Raw genomic sequence first — 19,758 nt, forward strand, 5'->3', positions numbered from 1 at the left:
ACTGGTCTGGCGGATGGGTGGACATTGAGTTGGTGACTGATGAAGTTTGGATCAATGCCTGGCATGTCGTAAGGTGTCCAGGCAAACACTTCGATATTAGAGGTCAAGAATTCCAAGACCTCTAATCTCTCAGCGCTGGATAATGATGAGCCAAGCAAGAAGAACTTATCCGGGTTCTTCTCATCTATTTTTACCTCCACCAAGTCTTCCACCGCTTTTTGATCAGCCTCTTTGCCGACGTCAGCGAATAGTTCATTACTCTCTGGTTCTTCCACCGAATGAACGTATCCTTTGGCAGCTCGGCTTCCATTTGCTGTGGCGAAGCACTGTTTTGACATGATCTGATCGCCATAGACTTCTTCAATTATACCGGCGTCATTGGGGAACCGCATTACCTGATGGTATGATGACGCTACCGAACGCATGACATGTAGCCATGTTCTGCCCAGGATGATGTTGTAGGTGGAGGGGACCTTCAATACCCAGAACTCCACCTGTTTTGATACACTTCTTGCTCTGACTGGAAGGATTATTTTGCCGACAGGCCACTCTGGCATGGAGTTGAATCCAATCAGGGGAGAAACTGCAGGTGCCAAGTCTTTGTCTTGCAGCTTTAGTTGTTTGAATGTGTCGTAATACATGATCTCACATGAACTACCCTGGTCAATCAGAATCCGCTTGACGTCAAAATCCTTGACTCGGAGAGTGACAACCAGGGCATCATTATGGGGGCAGTAAATTCATTCCAAGTCCTTATCCGAAAAGGACATGACGTTTGTTGCCTCTGTCCTCCCCTTCTTGATGGCGGGTTGGGCACTTAATACTTCCCTAAAGTGTTCAGCCTTCTTGATTGAACCTCTAAGCTCGCATACGCGCTCAGGTTCAAAAACTCCATGAATTACATTGATAATGCCTTGTAGTGGTGCATCGTTTGGCATTCTGTTGGGTTGGTCATTATGATCTTGGGGGGCCGGTTGCGCTCCTCCTTCAATGTATTCGTCCAAGTGGCCTGCTGCCACCAATTCTTCTAAATGCTGTCTTAGTGGCGTGCAATTCTCAGTTCGGTGCCCCTTTTCTTTGTGGAAGGTGCACCGTGATCTGTCGTCGTAATTCTTCTGAGCTTCCCCAAGCTTGGCTGGCCACTTGACAAAAGGCTTGTCTTTGATTTCGCTCAGAATCCGATATATTGGTTTTTTGAACACCGTTGTTATGGCAGTGCGGATTCTCAACCATCTTTTGTCTGGGTCTTCTCCGTTATCACGTCTGCCACGTCCGTTCTTGTTATTTCGGTCAACCGTGTTGACCTTGGCAGGGGTTTTCTTTTCTGGTGCCGCGGTCGTACTTGATTTTGCTTTAGCACGCGCGCCATCCTCTTCTACCCTGATGTGCTGATGCACTCTTTCCATCAGGGCCTCCATGGTGAGGGGTGGTGTCATGGTGATCGAGTCCCGTAGTCGATTCCCTACTGGTAGGCCTCAATAATAATGGCATCAAAATCAACTTTCCTTCACGCTAACTGAACGAGAAATTATACAAGAGTTTTGTACGGTCATAAAAAATAAATACCGGATTTGTTGATAAAAAAATTCAATGAAGAACTTGATGAGCGCCATCATGTGATCACCATCTACAAGGCAAAACACTCTTAGCCGTAGCCGGGGTCCTCTGATGTCCAAATTCGTTTTTTAATATTATCAAAATATTTAATGAATTAATTCATAAAGAGAAAATGCGTACCTTAACCCCATGTTGCCTATTTATAATATGTAATAACTTACTTAACAAGTAGTTTGAATGTTTCACAAGTCCTATCCCAAACAATCTCTGTGAGGACTTTTATATTGATAAAATTTCATATCCTGATGAGTTTTGCACAATATAAAACACTAATACAATGTTTGATAAGAATTTGATAACTGTGTTTGATAAGAATTTGATAACTGTAATTCTTGTATTAGGGCCCACAGAATTTGATAAGAATTTGATAACTGTCATACTCATGATAATTTATACTTACCCACATAATTATTTTTATTCCCTCTCAAGTTTGATTTTCATTTTCTGTTGGTGAAGAAGAATAGAGCTTCGACTTTGTAATGGCAACCAGTCTAATGTAATTATTCCCCCATCTCTATGCTTATTTTTGGTTTCTAATTTTAATTTTTTTGACACTTAAATTTGGATTCAAACAAATACATATATTGTGAAAGAATCAAATTCAGAATGTTTTGAAAACAAAGCTTGTGTTGTTGTTTGTTTGTTGGTTTGTTTTTTTTTTTTTTTTTTTTTTTTTTTTTTTTTTTTTCGGTGTAAAATTGTGATCGGGGTGGATCCCTGAGATGAATAAAATAGGGGTTGTTGTGCAAATTTGTAAATGTTTGTTGGTTTTTTTTTTTTTTTTGGTTGTGAAAAGAAGGGATTCGAAAAAATAAAAAGAAATAAATAAATAAGGGGATGGTGATGAAATGATGAGTGTGGGGATGATGAATATATAATGATGAAGAAAAAGAATAAAGGTCGGAGTGGGAACAGACGGTTAATGGTTCTGAAACAGTGGGATGAAAAAGAAAAAAAAAAATATATATATATATATAATAATAAGAATAAAAAGAATGGGACAAAGTGGGAGTGTGTGGAGAATTATTATTTTAGAGGATGGGGTATGGCAGCATGATGATTATGTCTTTGTTTTGGGGGTGTGAATGTATGGTGTGTGGGTTGGTGCCGAGAGTGAGAAAGCTGGTTTGGTGAGGAAAGGAAAAGGAAGTGGAGTGTCAGATCCACTCACACTTGTTTTTGTGTTTTTGCTTTTAAACAAACATTGCAGTTCAGCACTATGCGAAGGTCATGAAGACTGTTAGAGAAAAGGCAGACTTGTTCTCAGAATCTCAAAGAATTCAATACACCATTCAAACACGAACGCAAGATATTCCAGATGCCCGAACATATCTGTTGACGCTGAGGGAAATTCGAATCAGGAGGGGCCTAACTGATGAACTTGGTGCAGAGGCTATGATGATGGATGCATTGGAAAAAATTGAAAAAGAACTTAAGAAACCACTCATGCGGAATTACAAGAAGGGAATGGGTCTTCTTATGGCAGAATTTGATAAGATCAATAAGAAACTTGGAATAAGGAGGGAAGATCTGCCGAAGTATGAAGAACAGTTAGAACTCAAAATTGCCAAAGCACAGTTGGAGGAGCTGAAGAAAGAAGCTGTTGAGGCAATGGAAACTCAAAAGAAGAAGAGGAGGAAGAAGATGAGTTGCTGCGAGGGACGAACTCGGGTGCAGCGGCGGCACCATCGACGTGGCAAAGGTGGCGTTGCATGTCTGAATATGTGTGTGATGTCCCTCTGTTGAGTGGTGTGTGTTCTTTGGTCTCTAGAGAGAGAGAGAGATGGCTAGAGAGAGGAAGATGAAGTTACAGTCTGGGTATGTGTAGAGGTCCGGCGGGCGGCCAAGTTGAGGCTGCCGCCCGCCGGTGAAGCAGAATGAATAGGTTCTTAACCTTGCTCTGATACCATGTTGAAAGTATGTATTATTGATTGATGTGTATATATTACAAGATTGATGTGTATTGATTTGTATGTTACAAGCTATTATATAGGAGAGGTGTGAGGTAAGTGAGTGGTGGTAGTGGATGGTAGTGGAGGTGGTGGGTGGTAGTGGAGATGGTAAGTGTGTTAGGTTTAGTGGGGTGGATGTAGTGGGTTAGGTTAATGGGTTAGGTTTAGTGTACATTAACACCTCGCATTTGTTTCTCCATCTCGGATGCACAACATTTGCATCCCAGCTCCCTGTAGATGTACAATAATTGCTGCACGTACAAAATCTTAACTACAGAATCTTATTAAACTATGTGTTTAAAAATTTATTGAATTTTAACGAGCCATCTCTCATGAATTAGCAAGTCAAATTGAGTCAAGTTTCAAAATTACGCTCAGGCCATCCCAAAGCCACAGGCTTGGATTTGATAAAAATCCGATGAGTTAAATGGGCCTATATTGGCCTGCTAACCTTGAGACTAAATGATGATCTCTTAATCCATCTCCAATCTTTTCACAAGTTTTTCATCTAATTGAATTTTAAATTTGAATAAAAAATTTAATTTGATATGAACTACTCTAATTATTTTAATAAATTTTCATAATTAAATTTTTTTTTCTTCTTATCTCAAATTTTTTCCCATCAAATTTGATGAAAAAAAAAAATCATTTCCAATACTTTTATCTTTTTAAATTTTTATGAAATTTAAATTTGATAAAAGATTTAATGAGTTCACAACTTGATAAAAATAAAAATAATAATAATAATAATAACTCTCTCTTAATTTGATAAACATTTAATAAAAATATTTGAGATAGTTTTATTAAATTTGAATTTAAAAAAAAAATAAAAAATTGGAAGGATTAGAGATGCAATTAACATTCACCGTCTTTATTAATTAACGGAACAATTACTTGAGAGATGAATCAGTGAAAGAAAAATATAAATTAATAAAAAAAATTATAATGTTTGTTATTTTCGGATAAATAAATTTTAGTGACACAATGTGGGGTGTAATTCTCGTTAGTTAAGTGGAAAACATGTGAGATTTATTTTGGCGCCAGAAGCACTCTCCCTCCCTAAAGAAACGAGAATAAGACGTGATATTCGGTGGGAGTACCTAACAAACCGAACCTGCGCTCACCACCGAGCCTCCCATTTGTCTCCCTAACATACACACATACATTACCAGTCTCTACGCATTTCTCTCCTCCTCCCTTTTATGCAAATTGATGTTTCTCTTTGGAATATCAGACCAGGTCAGGTCAGGTCAGATCAGATCCGATCAGATTAAGGGGAGGCCATTATGGGGTTGGGCAGAAAGTCGAGCTCCTCCTCCTCCTCCTCCTCTGATGGCCACCGATCATCATCATCATCATCGTCATCATCTCTCCCTAGAGAGGACACCCCATTACTTATTGGTTCCAACAACAACAACAACAACAACAACAATTCTCTCTCCTCCCAACCCAAGGTCTTCGCCAATCTCTTCATCGCCGTCGTCGGAGCCGGCGTCCTCGGCCTCCCCTACACCTTCATGAAGACCGGCTGGCTCACCTCCCTCCTCATGATCTTCTCCGTCGCCGCCCTCACCTACCATTGCATGATGCTCCTCGTCCGCATCCGTAAAAAGCTCGACTCCAACAACAACAACAACAACGACTCTACCAAGATCAACTCCTTCGGCGATCTTGGCTACGCCGTTTGTGGCTCTCTCGGCAGGTTGGCCGTCGACTCCATGATCATCCTCACCCAAGCTGGCTTTTGCATCGGCTACCTCATTTTTATCGCCAACACCTTAGCCAATCTCTTCAATTCATCCCCCCTTACTAATCTACGTCTACCCTCCAAAATATTGGGAATTTCCGCCAAAAGCTTCTACATTTGGGGTTCTTTGCCATTCCAATTGGGTTTAAATGCGATCCCAACTCTCACCCTTTTGGCTCCTCTCAGTATATTTGCTGACATTGTTGATGTTGGGGCAATGGGTATCGTGATCGCTGAGAATTTCTCCACTTTTATGAAACATAGACCCATTGTCGAGCCCTTTGGGGGTCTCTCTGCTTTCTTTTACGGTTTGGGCGTGGCCGTCTACTCATTCGAAGGGGTTGGGATGGTTTTACCGCTCGAATCAGAAGCCAAAGACAAGAACAAATTTGGGAAAATCTTAGGCATCACCATGGCGTTCATTGCCTCCACCTATGGGTTGTTTGGAGCTCTGGGTTACTTTGCATTCGGCCAGAACACGAGAGATATAATCACGGCCAACATGGGAACTGGGTTGCTGAGTGCTTTGGTTCAATTGGGTTTGTGTATAAATTTGTTCTTCACATTCCCATTGATGATGCACCCTGTCTATGAGGTGGTGGAGAGGAGGTTAAGTAATGGCAAGTACTGCTTGTGGATGAGATGGGTGTTGGTTACGGTGGTTATCATGGTGGCTCTGTTTGTACCCAATTTTACTGATTTCTTGTCATTGGTTGGAAGCAGCGTTTGCTGTGCACTGGGTTTTGTATTGCCTGCTCTGTTTCATTATCTAGTCTTCAAAGACGAAATGGATAGGAAAGGGGCATGTTTGGACATTGGGATAGTTATTCTAGGCACTGTTATTGGGGTATTAGGGATTTGGTCTTCTATATCTGAAATTGTTTCTGTAAAGGCACGATTATAATCATTCCAGTGAGGAGTACGTTTGGTACATAGCTAGTTGTTATTTTGTAATTGGAATGTTTGAAAAAAAAAAAAAAAAAAATTCTGACTGTTTCTTGCCTTTGCAATGGCCTCTTGAGTTTCTATTTTTGCTGCTACAATACGATGATCAATAATGTTCTCGTATAATTCTGTTGATCAAGTTTGTGCCCCTCCAAACATCATCGCTTTATTCCCTGAAAACACAAACGTGAGCTAGTCGGCGGGTGTGTGCTAGATACCTCTCTAATGCCTAAGTCAGCAAAATAGACAAAAGCTCTGTGTATTCTGAAAATCAAAGTTGTGTTACCTGTACATAGATTCTATTGAGAGTTTTTATAGCTTTTGCCTAGCACAATCCTAATAGGACTCTTATTCCTCAATGTAGAGTCCTTCTAGGAATCACATTCCTGAAAGATAATGCTTATTCTTCAACACTCCCTCATTGCTTAAACCAAGTGAGATGGTTTTACCACGGTTAGACAACAGTATGACCGAGCTAACACTAGCCCTTTGTCATACTTAATCTAGCGCCTTCCCAATTGTATGACATAGCTCGGCTCTTGTTTCACTTGTACCTTGGTTTTGTCTGTTTAGACCGAGCTAACTGCAGCAAGTTTTGACTGAGCTAACAAGGGCAAGGTCTACCTTAAGAAGCCCAAGCACATCGGCCCCGAATACTATGACTGAGCTAATTATCACCACTACGACCGTGGTGATTGTAACCATACTTGGACCGAGCTAACAGCAATGGTCCACTTTGCTAAGCCCTTTTTACCACGGCCTATAGATCGGTGCATTACTATGCCTAGGCCTAGCTCGGCCCTAATGCAAATAAAAACTCCCTCTCAATTACCCCTTAATTTCATCTGCCATGCATGATTTGGGATTACTTGTTACCAGCCGAGCTAAAGGCCCAAAACCGACCGAGCTCACGCTTACTGGACTACCGGTTTGCCTGGTTAAGAAACGTCTTATCAATTACTCTGTATGCCGTTCCATTTCTCAAGTATATCTGAATCGTTACTTATTTCCATGAACACGTGGCCTGCCCTTATTGGTCACGTATAACCGTCATAGCCGTCTCTGTACCTCGCAAATTTTGAACAGTCCCGCCCAAAACCTGTGCTTTATACGAAAACCCTAGCTTCTGAACTAGTCACTCTACTATTCATTTTCTCTTTCTTGCCCTCTGAGCCTCCATTTTCACCACCATAGTCCTTGCAAAGCTTGTGTTCTCCCTGCCATTCTTGCGGCTTTGATCTGCGTCCTCCTGCCTTCAAACTGTAAGTAACTCAATCTCATTTTCTTTTTGTTTGTATAGTCTTGCAGTATGTAGTATAATATTCGTATGTTTCTCAAAACACACTATTATAGTTTTCATTTTAATGGGAAATAATCACTTTGTTCCAAAAACCATGTAATAGATCCACTAGATTCACAAACAATCTGAAAAATGACGCATTTGATCCAAAATAATACTTCAACCGAACTAGGAACCTGTTTGTATTTAGGTGTGCACCCAGCCGAACTAGATAACTCCCCCAATAACCGAACTAAAACTTCACGCCACACCTTAAGTTTCAACCGGTCTAAGAACCTTCCATTTCGTTTAGCCGAGCTAAAGTCCTTCGCTCCAATCGGACTAGGAAACCTTACTCAATAACTGAGCTAAAAACTTGTGCCCTGACCGGGCTAGGGCCCTTAATGCTCAATGACCGGGCTAAAAACTCGCACTATGACCGAGCTAAAGGTTGCAACGTACTTAGCCGGTCTAGAGTTTTTATCATTTGCTTATCCTTCTTATTTAGCCCGGTGCAATTGTCTGGGCATAACGCTTTTTATCTTCACTTTGCAGACTGACTAGGTTTGGCCAGGCACACCTTTGCACGCTCAACTGAGATACCCAACGTCATCTTAACACCGAGCTAAGGCTCCGAGCTAATTTATACATAATTTAAGTGAAATGGGTAAATACCGGTTTTTAGTAAATTCCCCTGGCGCCATCGCCGAATTCCGCAAGGACTACAACATCCCTGACGACGTTCACCTTTCATTAGCTGAGCTAGACACAACTCCATGGGGAAAACAAGGTTTCATTCTCTTCTCCGCCATTTCCATTGTAGAGGCCGATCTCCGTTTTCCCATTTAGCCTCTTCTTTGTGAATTCCTTAGGCAGACAAGACTTTGCCTTACCCAACTTTCCATAAATTCATATAGAATAATAAATGGCATCGCCGAGCTAAATCGTCGGCTTGGCCTCAACCTCGATTTAGCCAAGCTATTTCATCAATACTCGCTTGGCCAGAATGAAGACGGCTAGGTATACTATTTAAGAATAAGAAGACGCCGAGAGAAAATAATAAAAAATACACCGGACAAAGACATCAATGATGATGACTTCTTCTGGGTTTCTGGCAACTTCGAAGACCAAGAAGCCCAAATACCAGGCTATGATATTAAATGGAATAAGGGAGTAGCCGGTATGAATACTTCGGCCAAGCTTGTGCATTTTTTACTCTTTACTATTTATAAGTTTTGCACCGTGCTAACCGTTGCCTTTTTCTTTATGCAAACTTGAACCATCTAAAGTCATAGTACAAATACCCCAATTTAGACGCACTCCGCGCCGCACTCTGGTATCGTGATAGAGGTTGGGCCAAGCTACTCAATTTTGAACTGACATACAAATATAGCAGTAGGAGGAAGACCAGGGTGACAGATTTCCTCCTGGAACCTTCCCTAGAACTAGATCCATCTCTTCTCCAAACCAACCTCGTTCCTTTAACCAAAGAACAAGAAATGGCAAAGCGTCGCGGTGTCCGAGCCTTGATCACCGAAACAGCTACTCCAACCGAGGTACCACAAGTCGGCCAAACAAATGAGGCAGTGGTGGCCCTTCCAACGGCCCGAGCCTCATCATCCCGGCCGGGCAAGCGTGCTCGCACATCTGCAACCGAACCACAACAACTTATTGATGAAGATGACACTGTGCTTCCTCAATCCACCCGGCTGAGCCCAGAACCAGTGTGTTCAGACCGGGCAAGCTCTTCAGAATGGGCACCAAGGATAAGTTTCAAGAATCGAGCTATTACCAACACCGACTCAGTGGTCGCAGAGAAAGACCATTTGCTGGCTTTCAACCTCGCCAAGAGCGTATGCCTGCCAGCCGATATGGAGCACCACGACCATCTCACCGAGCTGAAGGCCATTCGCTCGGCAACAAAATCGATGGTGCTGGTAAGTTCTCCCTTTGCTTATCTTTCTAATTTTTAACATCTGTTTGCACGGTTTTAATAATATTTGTCCTCTCTCCTCTTGTAGGCCATGCAGAAGAATCATGTTGCTCACAAGCGCGTGTTAGAGCTGCGTAAGACAACACATCTGGCCGTGGTCGAGGCCAACGCTAAGACGGCCGAACTAGAAGAAGCCCAACGAAAGACCACCAAGCTACAGACCGAAATCGCCTGTCTTACTGAGCTGGTCAAATCGGCGGAAGCGGACAAGCAAAAAGCTTTGGCCGAACGGAAAGACAAATATCTGCGTGAGCTGGTCAAGCTAGAGAAAAAGAAAGACACAAAAATAGCCAAGCTGAAGAAGAGCGCAGAAGACGTTGAGGACCGCAGCTATAAAGACGGGGAAGCCACCTACATCCTGCAGTGCGAAGCTGCAAAGGACATATTCTTCAAATGCCGATGGAAGGCGGCTTTGTCTCAGCTCGGTTATGGCCACGAAACTGAGGTCTTTCAGAACCCTTCTCCTCACTTCATACCAAGCTATATGGCGGACTACGCCAATGCCATTCAACAAAAACTTCTTCAAGTTGGGGAGAAAGATGAGGCATCTTCAGAGCCCAACAACACCCCAGTTGCTACCATTGATCCTGGTCTCCAAACTGCCCAGTCAGCTCAGGTGGATCCACCGGTGTCCATTTCAGTTGAAGATGTGGCAGTGACCGACCTACCTGCCAACACCGGGCTACCGAGTGGTGAAGCTCGGGTTGACATGGATGCCGATTTGGATGACCTTTTTGCTTGATCCTGTAATTTCTTCTTTTTACTTTTGGAAAGAATTTGTAACCGGGATAAAGTCCCTCTTCTTGTAACTTTGTTTTGGATCTTAAATGAAATCTTATTCTTTTTGCTCGATTTATTCCATACCTGCATTTATTTTTCGTCTATAATTTGTATAAAGTTTAGCATTTTCTATTCTGGCCGAGATACTTATCTCGGTCTTGGAACCTTGTAATCTGTTTGGTTACACCTGCCAACTCTCTTCAGCCTAGATCCTGATCTCGGCTGAAGAGAGATAAATGTTGATTTTTCCAGCCAACCTCTTCAGCCTAAATCCTGATCTCGGCTGAAGAGAGATAAGTGTTAGTTTTTCTAGCCAACCTCTTCAGCCTAGATCTTTATCTCGGCTGAAGAGAAATAAATGTTGGTTATTCCTGCCAACCTCTTCAGCCTAGATCTTGATCTCGGCTGAAGAGAGCTCAATGTTGGTTATTCCTGCCAACGTAGAGCCAAGTGTTTGGTTATTCCTGCCAAACTTTTTCAACCTGGATCCTAATCTCGGCTGAAGAGGGCTCAAAGTTGGTTTTTCCTGCCAACCTAGAGCCAAGTGTTTGGTTATTCCTGCCAAACTTCTTTAGCCTAGATCTTGATCTCGACTGAAGAGAGCTCAAAGTTGGTTATTCCTGCCAACCTAGAGCCAAGTGTTGGTTATTCCAGCCAACTTTGCTTTCATTGCCCCTAGCTCACCAAAATAACTTTAACAGAAGAAAAGAATTGTGCTGAAAAGGGAACTACTTGTTTTATTGAAAAAATAAAAATTACAAGTACTTTAATGAAAAGCTAGAAATAAAATAGTTTGAGATTAACAGTGTTCCATGGCTTGGGAACAGCCTTGCTGTCTCCATCTTCCAAGTGATATGCCCATTTTCCTGCTAGGCCAACCACTTTGTATAGTCCTTCCCAATTAGGCCCTAACTTGCCATCTCCAGGTACCAGAGTGTTTCTCATTACTTTGCGCAGCACCCAATCTCCAATCTTGAATTGCCTTAGATGTACCGTTTTGTTATATTTTCTTGATAACTCTTGCTGGTATGAGGCGATGTGAACCAGTGCTCTTTCTCTTCTTTCTTCTGCAAGGTCGAGTTCTAAGGCTATGGCTTCTCCGTTTAAGTTTGGATCAAAATTTTCGCTTCTAATTGTGGAGAGGCCAACTTCTAGTGGGATTACTACTTCTATGCCATAGGCCAAGGAAAAAGGTGTTTCTCCAGTTGACCGCTGAGTGTGGTACGGTAAGCCCATAAAATATGATGAAGCTCCTTAGCCCACTTGCCTTTTGCTTTCTTCAGCCTTTTCTTCAATCCATCTAAGATGACTTTGTTTGATGCTTCCGCCTAGCCATTTGCTTGGGGGTATGCTGGTGTAGAATTGTAGAATTCTATCTTGTACTCCTCACAAAAGCCTCTAAAAATTTTGCCATCGAATTGAGTGTCGTTGTTAGATATTAGACCCTTCGGTATGCCGAACAGAGTGATGATATTCTGCCAGACGAACTTCTTCATATCTTTGTCCTTTATTGATGCGAGTACTTCTGCTTCCACCCACTTTGTGAAATAGTTTGTTGCTGCAAGAAAGAACTTTCTGTTGCCGGGTGCCATTGGAAGTGGTCCTACTATGTCCAAGCCCCACATTGCGAAGGGCCATGAGTTAGTTAATGGTAGAAGCTCTCTGGCTGGTTAATGTATTTGGTGTGCGAACTTTTGGCATTTCTCGCACCTCTTGACATACTTTTCTGAATTTGCTTGCATGTATGGCCACCAATATCCTTGTGAAATTGCTCTATAGGCCAATGATCTTCCCCCTTGGTGGCTTCCACATACGTCTTCATGTATCTCAAACAAGAATGCCTTGACCTTGTTGGGATGAATACATTTCAGGTAAGGTCCTGTGAAGGATTTTTTGTGCAAGGCCAGTGATAGAGAGAGCCAAAATCGCTGTGACTTTGCTCTGATCTTGTTGGCCTCTTTCTTCTCTTCAGGTAAGACGCCGTCTTTTAAGAATATTATAATGGGATCCATCCATGAAGGGCCTAGGTCGGCACAACATACCTCAGTTACTTCGGGTTCTTCAATGCTTGGTCTTGGTAGGAAGTCGATCAGTAATGGATGTGGGATGGATGTATCTGCCATCGAAGCAAAGCTTACTAGTTTGTCTGCTCTACTGTTTTCTTCTCGGCCGATCTGCTCTATCCGCACTACGTCGAATTTCATGATTTTCTTTCTGACTAACTCTTGGTACTTAGCCATCCTTTCATCTTTTGCTTCGTAGTTGCCTAAAATCTGGTTTACTACTAGCTGGGAGTCACTGTAAACCATTAGCTCGGTGGCCTTCATGAAGAGTGCTGATTTTAGGCCTGCTAAAAGCGCTTCATACTCCGCTTCATTGTTTGATGATGGGAAGCCATTGTTGACTGCTTGTTTCACTATTAGGACATCTGGTGAGATGAGGACTATGCCAAGTCCGGCACCGTGCTTGTTGGATGCTTCATCCACAAAGAGCTTCCACATCTCTCCAACGAATAGCTTCCAGCAAGTGGAGGTATCGGATGATGTCTTGGGGTCATGTGTGTTGCTGATGTTTTCTTCCAAGTCCATGCCTGCTGTTGGGGTTTGCTTTTTACTATCTGACTGCTCCAAGTTTTTACTTGTTGAGGAGTCCTCACTGGGAATGGCATGGTTTATTTCTTCCTTCTGATCCTCAAGCCTGTGTGGTTTGCAATGTGGCTGGATGTCTTGTGTTAGGGGTTGCATATTTCCTGCGGCACTTTCTGTCCCCATTTTGGTTGTACTAGTCAAGTCAACTGGGCAGATGTGATGACTTCCTGGTGTGAACTCTGTCACAAAGTCTACCAAAGCTTGGGCTTTTATTGCGGTTCTAGGTTGAAACTTGATATCAAACTGTCCCAATTCCACCGCCCACTTCAAGATTCGCCCAGAAAAGTCCGCCCTCTCAAACAAAGCTTTTAAGGGAAAAGTTGTTAGGACGATTATGGTGTGGGCGTGGAAGTAATGTGATAACTTCCTTGAGGCCATCATCAAGGCTAAGGCCAGCTTTTCCAATGGTAGGTACCTAGTTTCTGCCCCCAGCAAGGTCTTGCTAACATAAAAGATAGGCAGGTGTTGGATCCCTTTCGCTTTGGCCAACACTGCGCTGACCGTATGCTGTGAAACTGTCAAGTCCAAAAAGAGTTCTTCTCTAGGTACTGGGGTTACTAGCAATGGAGGAGAAGTCATGTAGTCTTTCAGGCTTTCTAGGGCGCGATCGCATTCTTCATCCCACTCAAATTTGGCCTTCAATGCTTGGAAAAATGATCGACATCTATCTGATGACCGACTTATGAACCGGTTGAGTGTGGCAGTTAGGCCAGTGAGATATTGCACCTCTTTTACTGTGTTGGGCCTCTCTAGATCCTGGATTGCCTTGATCTGAGAGGGGTCTTCTTCTATACCTCGGTTGGTCACGAGAAAGCCTAGGAATTTGCCTGATCCTACGCTGAATGCATACATAGATGCATTTAGACGCAATTTGTTCTTCTTTAGGATTTGGAACATTTCGTCTAGGTCGTTGAGATGGTCTTTCTCATCCTTGCTTTTGACCACCATGTCATCTGTGTAAGCCTCCATTGTTTTTCCTAACAATGGTTCAAACATTTTGGTGATCATCCGTTGGAATGTGGCCCCTGCATTTTTTAGGCCAAAGGGCATGACCTTGTAACAATACAATCCTCTGGGCGTTGTAAAGGATGTGACCTCCTGGTCTGGCTCATACATACCGATCTGATGGTAACCTCTATACGCATCAAGGAAGCTAAGTCGATTGTGCCCTACCGTCAAGTCTACCATTTGGTCTATCCTGAGTAAGGGAAAGTTATCCTTTGGGCATGCCTTGTTGACTATTTTGTAGTCCACGCAAACATGCCATTTTTCATTCTTTTTTGGCACTACTACAGTATTGGATATCCACCTGGGATAGTGCACTTCTCTGATGGCTCCTGCCTCCAGCAAGTTTCCTACTTCCTCCGCCACTATCTCCGCGTGGTGGAGTGCTGATCTGCGAGTGCGCTGTATGATTGGTCTGGCATTTGGGTGGACATTAAGTTGGTGGCAGATGAAGTTAGGGTTTATGCTAGGCATGTCATATGGCGTCTAGGCGAACACTTCGATATTTGAGATTAAGAATTCCATTAACTCAGTTCTCTCAGTGCTGGACAAAGACGTGCCTAGCAAAAAGAACCTATCCGGGTTCTTTTCGTCCACCCTTACCTCAACCAAGTCCTCCACTGCCTTCTGTTCTGCTGCCTTGCCAACATCCGTAAATAGTTCATTGTTCTCTGGTTTTTCTACCATCTGTACATATCCTTTTGCAGCTCGGCTGCCATTTACTGTGACGAAGCACTGTTTTGACATGATTTGGTCTCCCAAGACCTCTTCAATTACTCCAGCTTCATTGGGAAACCGAAGTGCTTGATGGTAGGTTGACGTTACCGATCGCATAGTGTGCAGCCATGTTCTTCCCAGGATTATGTTGTAAGTGGAAGGGACCTTCAATACCCAGAATTCCACTTGTTTAGTCATGGTCCCAGCTTTGACTGGGAAGATTATCTTGCCTACTGGCCATTTTGGCATTGAGTTAAAGCCAACTAGGGGGGATGTTGCAGGGGCCAAGACTTTGTCCTCTAGTTTTAGCTGTTTGAAGGTTTCATAATACATTATCTCGCATGAACTTCCTTGGTCAATCAGAATCCGTTTGATATCATAATTCTTGACGCGCAAAGTCACCACCAGTACGTCATTGTGAGGGCAATGTAGCCTTGCTAGATCTTTGTCTGAGAAAGATATAACGTTCGTAGCCTCTGTTTTGCCCTTTTTGATGGCGGGTTGTGTACTTAGTACCTCTTTCAGGTGTTCTGCATTCTTTATCATCCCACTGAGTTCACATACCCGCTTAGGTTCTATCATGCCATGGATTACATTGATTACGCCTTGGGGTGGTCCGTCCACTGGCATCCCATTTGGCCTGTTGAATTCCTGGGGAGCTGGCTGTGTTCCCCCCTTAATATATTGGTCTAGGTGACTAGAAGCTACTAATTCTTCTAGATGTTGCCTTAGGGGTGTGCAGTTTTCAGTTAGGTGCCCCTTCTCATCATGTAAGATGCAGCGGGATCTCTCGTCGTAACCCCTTTGTGCTACTCCCAACTTGGCTGGCCGCCGAACGAAGGGTTCATTTTTTATCTCGCTGAGAATTCGGTAGATGGGTTTATTGAACACAGTGGTGATGGCAGTGCAGACTCTTAACCTCCTTTTTTCTGGGTCCTACCTATTGGCCCGCCTGCCTCGCCCATTCCTGCTTGGTTGTTCTACCGTGTTGACTTTTGCTGTAGTCTTTTTATCTAGCATTGTTGTTGTGCAAGATTTCACTTTAGCACGGACGCTATCTTCCTCCACGTAAATATATTGGTGCACTCTCTCCATTAAGGCCTTCATCGTGAGGGGTGGCGTCATAGTAATTGAGTCCCTCAATTTGTTACCGACTGGCAGGCCCCGTTTGTATTGTGCAATGGCGAGGTTTGTAGGGCAATCCCCAATCTGGTTGAAGGTTTCCCAGTAGCGACTGTTGTAGGATCTCAACGTCTTTTTGTCACCCATGTCAATGGAGAGTAGCTGATCGATCTCCACTGGTGTGTTGGTGTTTGTTCTGAACCTAGTCACGAACGCCTCTGCCAATTGTGCCCAGGAGGCGATACTGCCTTCTGGTAGCCTTTCGAACCAGGTTAGACCTAGGTCGCCAAGGCTGGATGGAAATAGGATGCACATTAAAGCCTCGTTTCGCCGGTATACTGCCATAACCTGGCGGAAGTGGCTTAGGTGCATGTAGGGGTCGGACTTCCCCTCATAAGTGGTGAATTTGGGCTGGTGGAAGCCTGAGGGTAGTGGTGCGTTCTCAATTGCCAGAACGAACGACGAGCTTTGTAACCTTGCTAATACTTTGTCTGCTGGTTCGTAAGCAAGCCGCGGCATTGGCATTCCTATCTCGATGCTACCATGCGTCCGAGGGGCTAAATGCTGAAGGGCTAAAACTTTGTGCGGGTCGCGAGCCCTGGTGTCCTCCTTCCATTGGGCCCTTTCTTTAAGTACAGTTCACAAGTCAGATGATCTAGGCAACTCCGTGCGCCTAGATGATGTCTGGTGCGTGTGTGAGGGCCGATAGGTGCTTCCCTCAGTATACGACCTCTCAGTTCTCGTTCTTTCAGACCTGGAGTAACGAGTCCTGGAAGTCCGCGATTGAGTGTCGCCTGTCCTAAGACTCCTACTTTCTGCTTGCGATGGTGTGGTATGCCTACCACGATCTTTCGAGTGGCGAGGGGGCGTGTTGCCTTTGCGCCCCTCTCCTATCGCCACCCCTTTTCCTTTTATCTGGCGCTTTATTAACTCTATGTCTGCCGCCATCTTCCTAATTAACTCGTCTTGTTCTCTAACGCGATCCTCCAGAACCTGGGGGTCCAACCTCCGCCTCTGTCTTTTAGGACTTTGAAAGCGACGGGGGCTGCTGCCCTGTCTTCCCCCTGCATCCCTCCGGGGGTTCTGTTGCTGGGGTTCTAAATCCGCCATGGGTGGGATAGAAGGTAAACCTTCTCGCCTCCCACCTCCCTCTGGGGTTTGTCCGTCGATAGCAGATTGTGGCAAATCCTCATTGTGCGCCATTGGTTTCAACTAAAGAAGAAAACTCGATCAAAAGATTTTGTTCTTTGTGTCTTCCCACAGACAGTGCCAATTGTACAAGCACGAAATAATGTTCTCGTATGATCTTGTTGATCAAGTTTACGCTTCTCTAAACATCGTCGCTTTATTCCCTGAAAACACAAATGTGAGCTAGCCGGCGGGTGTGTGCCGGATACCTCTCCGATGCCTAAGTCAGCAAAATAGACAAATAGACAAAAGCTCTGTGTATTCTGAAAATCAAAGTTGTGTTACCTGTACATAGGTTCTGTTGAGAGCTTTTATAGCTTTTGCCTGGCACAATCCTAGTAGGACTCTTATTCCTCCATGTAGAGTCCTTCTAGGAATCACACTCCTGAAAGATAATGCTTATTCTTCAACACCCCCCTCATTGCTTAAACCAAGTGAGATGGTTTTACCACGGTTAGAGAACAGTATGACTGAGCTAACACTAGCCCTTCGTCATACTTAATCTAGCGCCTTCCCAATTGTACGACATAGCTCGCTCTTGTTTCACTTGTACCTCAGTTTTGTCTATTTAGACTGAGCTAACTGCAGCAAGTTTTGACTAAGCTAACAAGGGCAAGGTCCACCTTAAGAAGCCCAAGCACCTTGGCCCCGAATACTATGACCGAGCTAATTATCACCACTACGACCATGGTGATTGTAACCATACTTGGACCGAGCTAACAGCAATGGTCCACTTTGCTAAGCCCTTTTTACCACGGCCCATAGATCGGCGCATTACTATGCCTGGGCCTAGATCGGCCCTAATGCACATAAAAACTCCATCTCAATTAGTATCAGTATTTCCATGTTTTTTTGTGTTTTAAATCAAGGTGGTTGTTTTGCTTCCTCATGCTGCGCACATATAGCTTCAATGCATAGTAAAATTTGTAGAAGAAAAAGTTGGCAATGGCATGCGCTAACGAAGAATACAATCAAGGATAGATCTACGGAGTGTAGGCAGGAGCGGTCACATCTCTAAATTTTTTTAAAATTATGTATATTATATTGATAATTTATAAGATAATTATAAATTGAAATATTTCGCATCCCTAAAATTTCTGTAGTTTGCACTCTCCAAATTATTTACATTACAAAATTTAAAAAATAGTTTCTAAATTGAGTTTTATCAAATATTGATATATTCTATTTGTCATATTTCTATATTGTTTAAAGTTACTTGTATTCTTTTATTTATTTCTATTTATTACTATTCTTATTTTATGTTCAAACGTAATTTATGTTTTTTTTTTTCCTTCTTTTATAAATCACACTTTAATTTTCTTATGCATCTTATTTTGCATTCATTCTTATTTGTTTATTCTCTAGAAATATGAAAATTGTCTGGATATAAAAATATTGTCTACTTCAACATGACATTCTTAAAATAAGTTAATATAATTTAATACCGTTTATTGAAACGGATTATCATTATACTCATAAAAACATCATTTTCAATAATATTTTTTTTTTCAAAACTAAATTGCGTAATAAGATGGAAGATAATTTTTGTGGGGGCATTTTTTGTGAATGACAACATGTGGCCAAGGTGGCACCAAAGTGCCAGCCAAGGTACCACGTGTCCTGGTCATGGCACCGAGGTGATCTCAGTTAGGCCGTGGTTATCTGCGAAGATACCAGAATCCGAGGTGAACGGATAAGCTATAAGAGTCCTAGAATGGAGGGGGGACCTTAGCTTGGATAAGGATAAACCTCTTAGGGAGTTTATCTTTATCTATTGGAGAGTCCAAGATAAGCATTGAGTCAGAGTCCAAGAGAAGCTAGGCTTCTAGAGGAATCAGGTTAGTGTTGTCTATAAAAGTAAGGCACCATCGTGGGTCTAAGGTACGCTTTTTGTATTGTAGCTAGTGAGTTAAAGTACTGTTTGCTATATTTGAGAGATAATTGAATACTGACTTGATCGTTGGAGTGCTTCCGGGTGGAAGAACTACCGTCGGAGTCTTATCTTTCTGTGATAGGTCGTTTGGGTGCAATCTATTCTGCCAGTGTTCTCCAGCTGGGTACCTGTTTGGCAGTGAGGTCAGAAATCAACACCCACAATTTGGCACCGTCTGTGGAAAAGAAAAGAGAATGGATGGCTAACGACGGGCAGAAAAAAAAGATTGGGGACGACCTCCCTACTGGAAGTGGTAAACACATTGACCCTAACGTAGAGGAGGATAACTGCAACGAAGAAACTCAGGATAAGAATCCCGGAGAGAAAGACGTCGGCCAAGAGGGAGACGTACCAAAGAAGGCAGACCAAGGCGGGTATTATAATGAGAACGACCTCCGGGTATGGAAAGACAGATGCTTGCGGAGGGACGGTGAGATGAAAGGAATGACGAACAAATTGGCAGACCTACAATCGATCATCAGTTTAATGATGCAGAATAACGTTATGCTGCCACCGTTTCCGTTATAAGACATACCGATTCTGGAAGCCAAAAATGATACCCAGAAAGGGGGGCAGAAAACAGTTCCTGCAGTCCCTCAGTGTGACAGGACAAAGGAACATTCTCAGCGGCCTTCACGGGAGGTCGAGCGGGGAGAGTCGATGAAAGGAGAGTCGATGAAGACACATCGTACCAAAGAAGCCTACACCAAAGAACACCGACATGTTCAAGGGAAGGAGCTTTGTTTCGATACGACCAATGAAGGGAGGTCCAAGAGGACTCATAACGACACCAGGAGTAGTACACCAAAAAGGCTAAAATCCGTTGATAGTC

The 19,758-nt window shown here is 43.1% G+C and overlaps 2 pseudogenes; both read left to right on the forward strand.

Annotated features, from left to right (window-relative positions):
- Nucleotides 1–2,702: 2,702 nt before the first annotated feature.
- On the forward strand, nucleotides 2,703–3,363 carry LOC114257992 (putative ATP synthase 24 kDa subunit, mitochondrial pseudogene; annotated as a pseudogene).
- A 1,336-nt stretch (nucleotides 3,364–4,699) lies between these two features.
- On the forward strand, nucleotides 4,700–6,302 carry LOC114270814 (amino acid transporter AVT3B pseudogene; annotated as a pseudogene).
- Nucleotides 6,303–19,758: the final 13,456 nt, after the last annotated feature.

The sequence above is a fragment of the Camellia sinensis genome, chromosome 5 (assembly GCF_055761805.1).
Source record: "Camellia sinensis isolate YWXY chromosome 5, ASM5576180v1, whole genome shotgun sequence".
Classification (NCBI taxonomy): domain Eukaryota; kingdom Viridiplantae; phylum Streptophyta; class Magnoliopsida; order Ericales; family Theaceae; genus Camellia; species Camellia sinensis.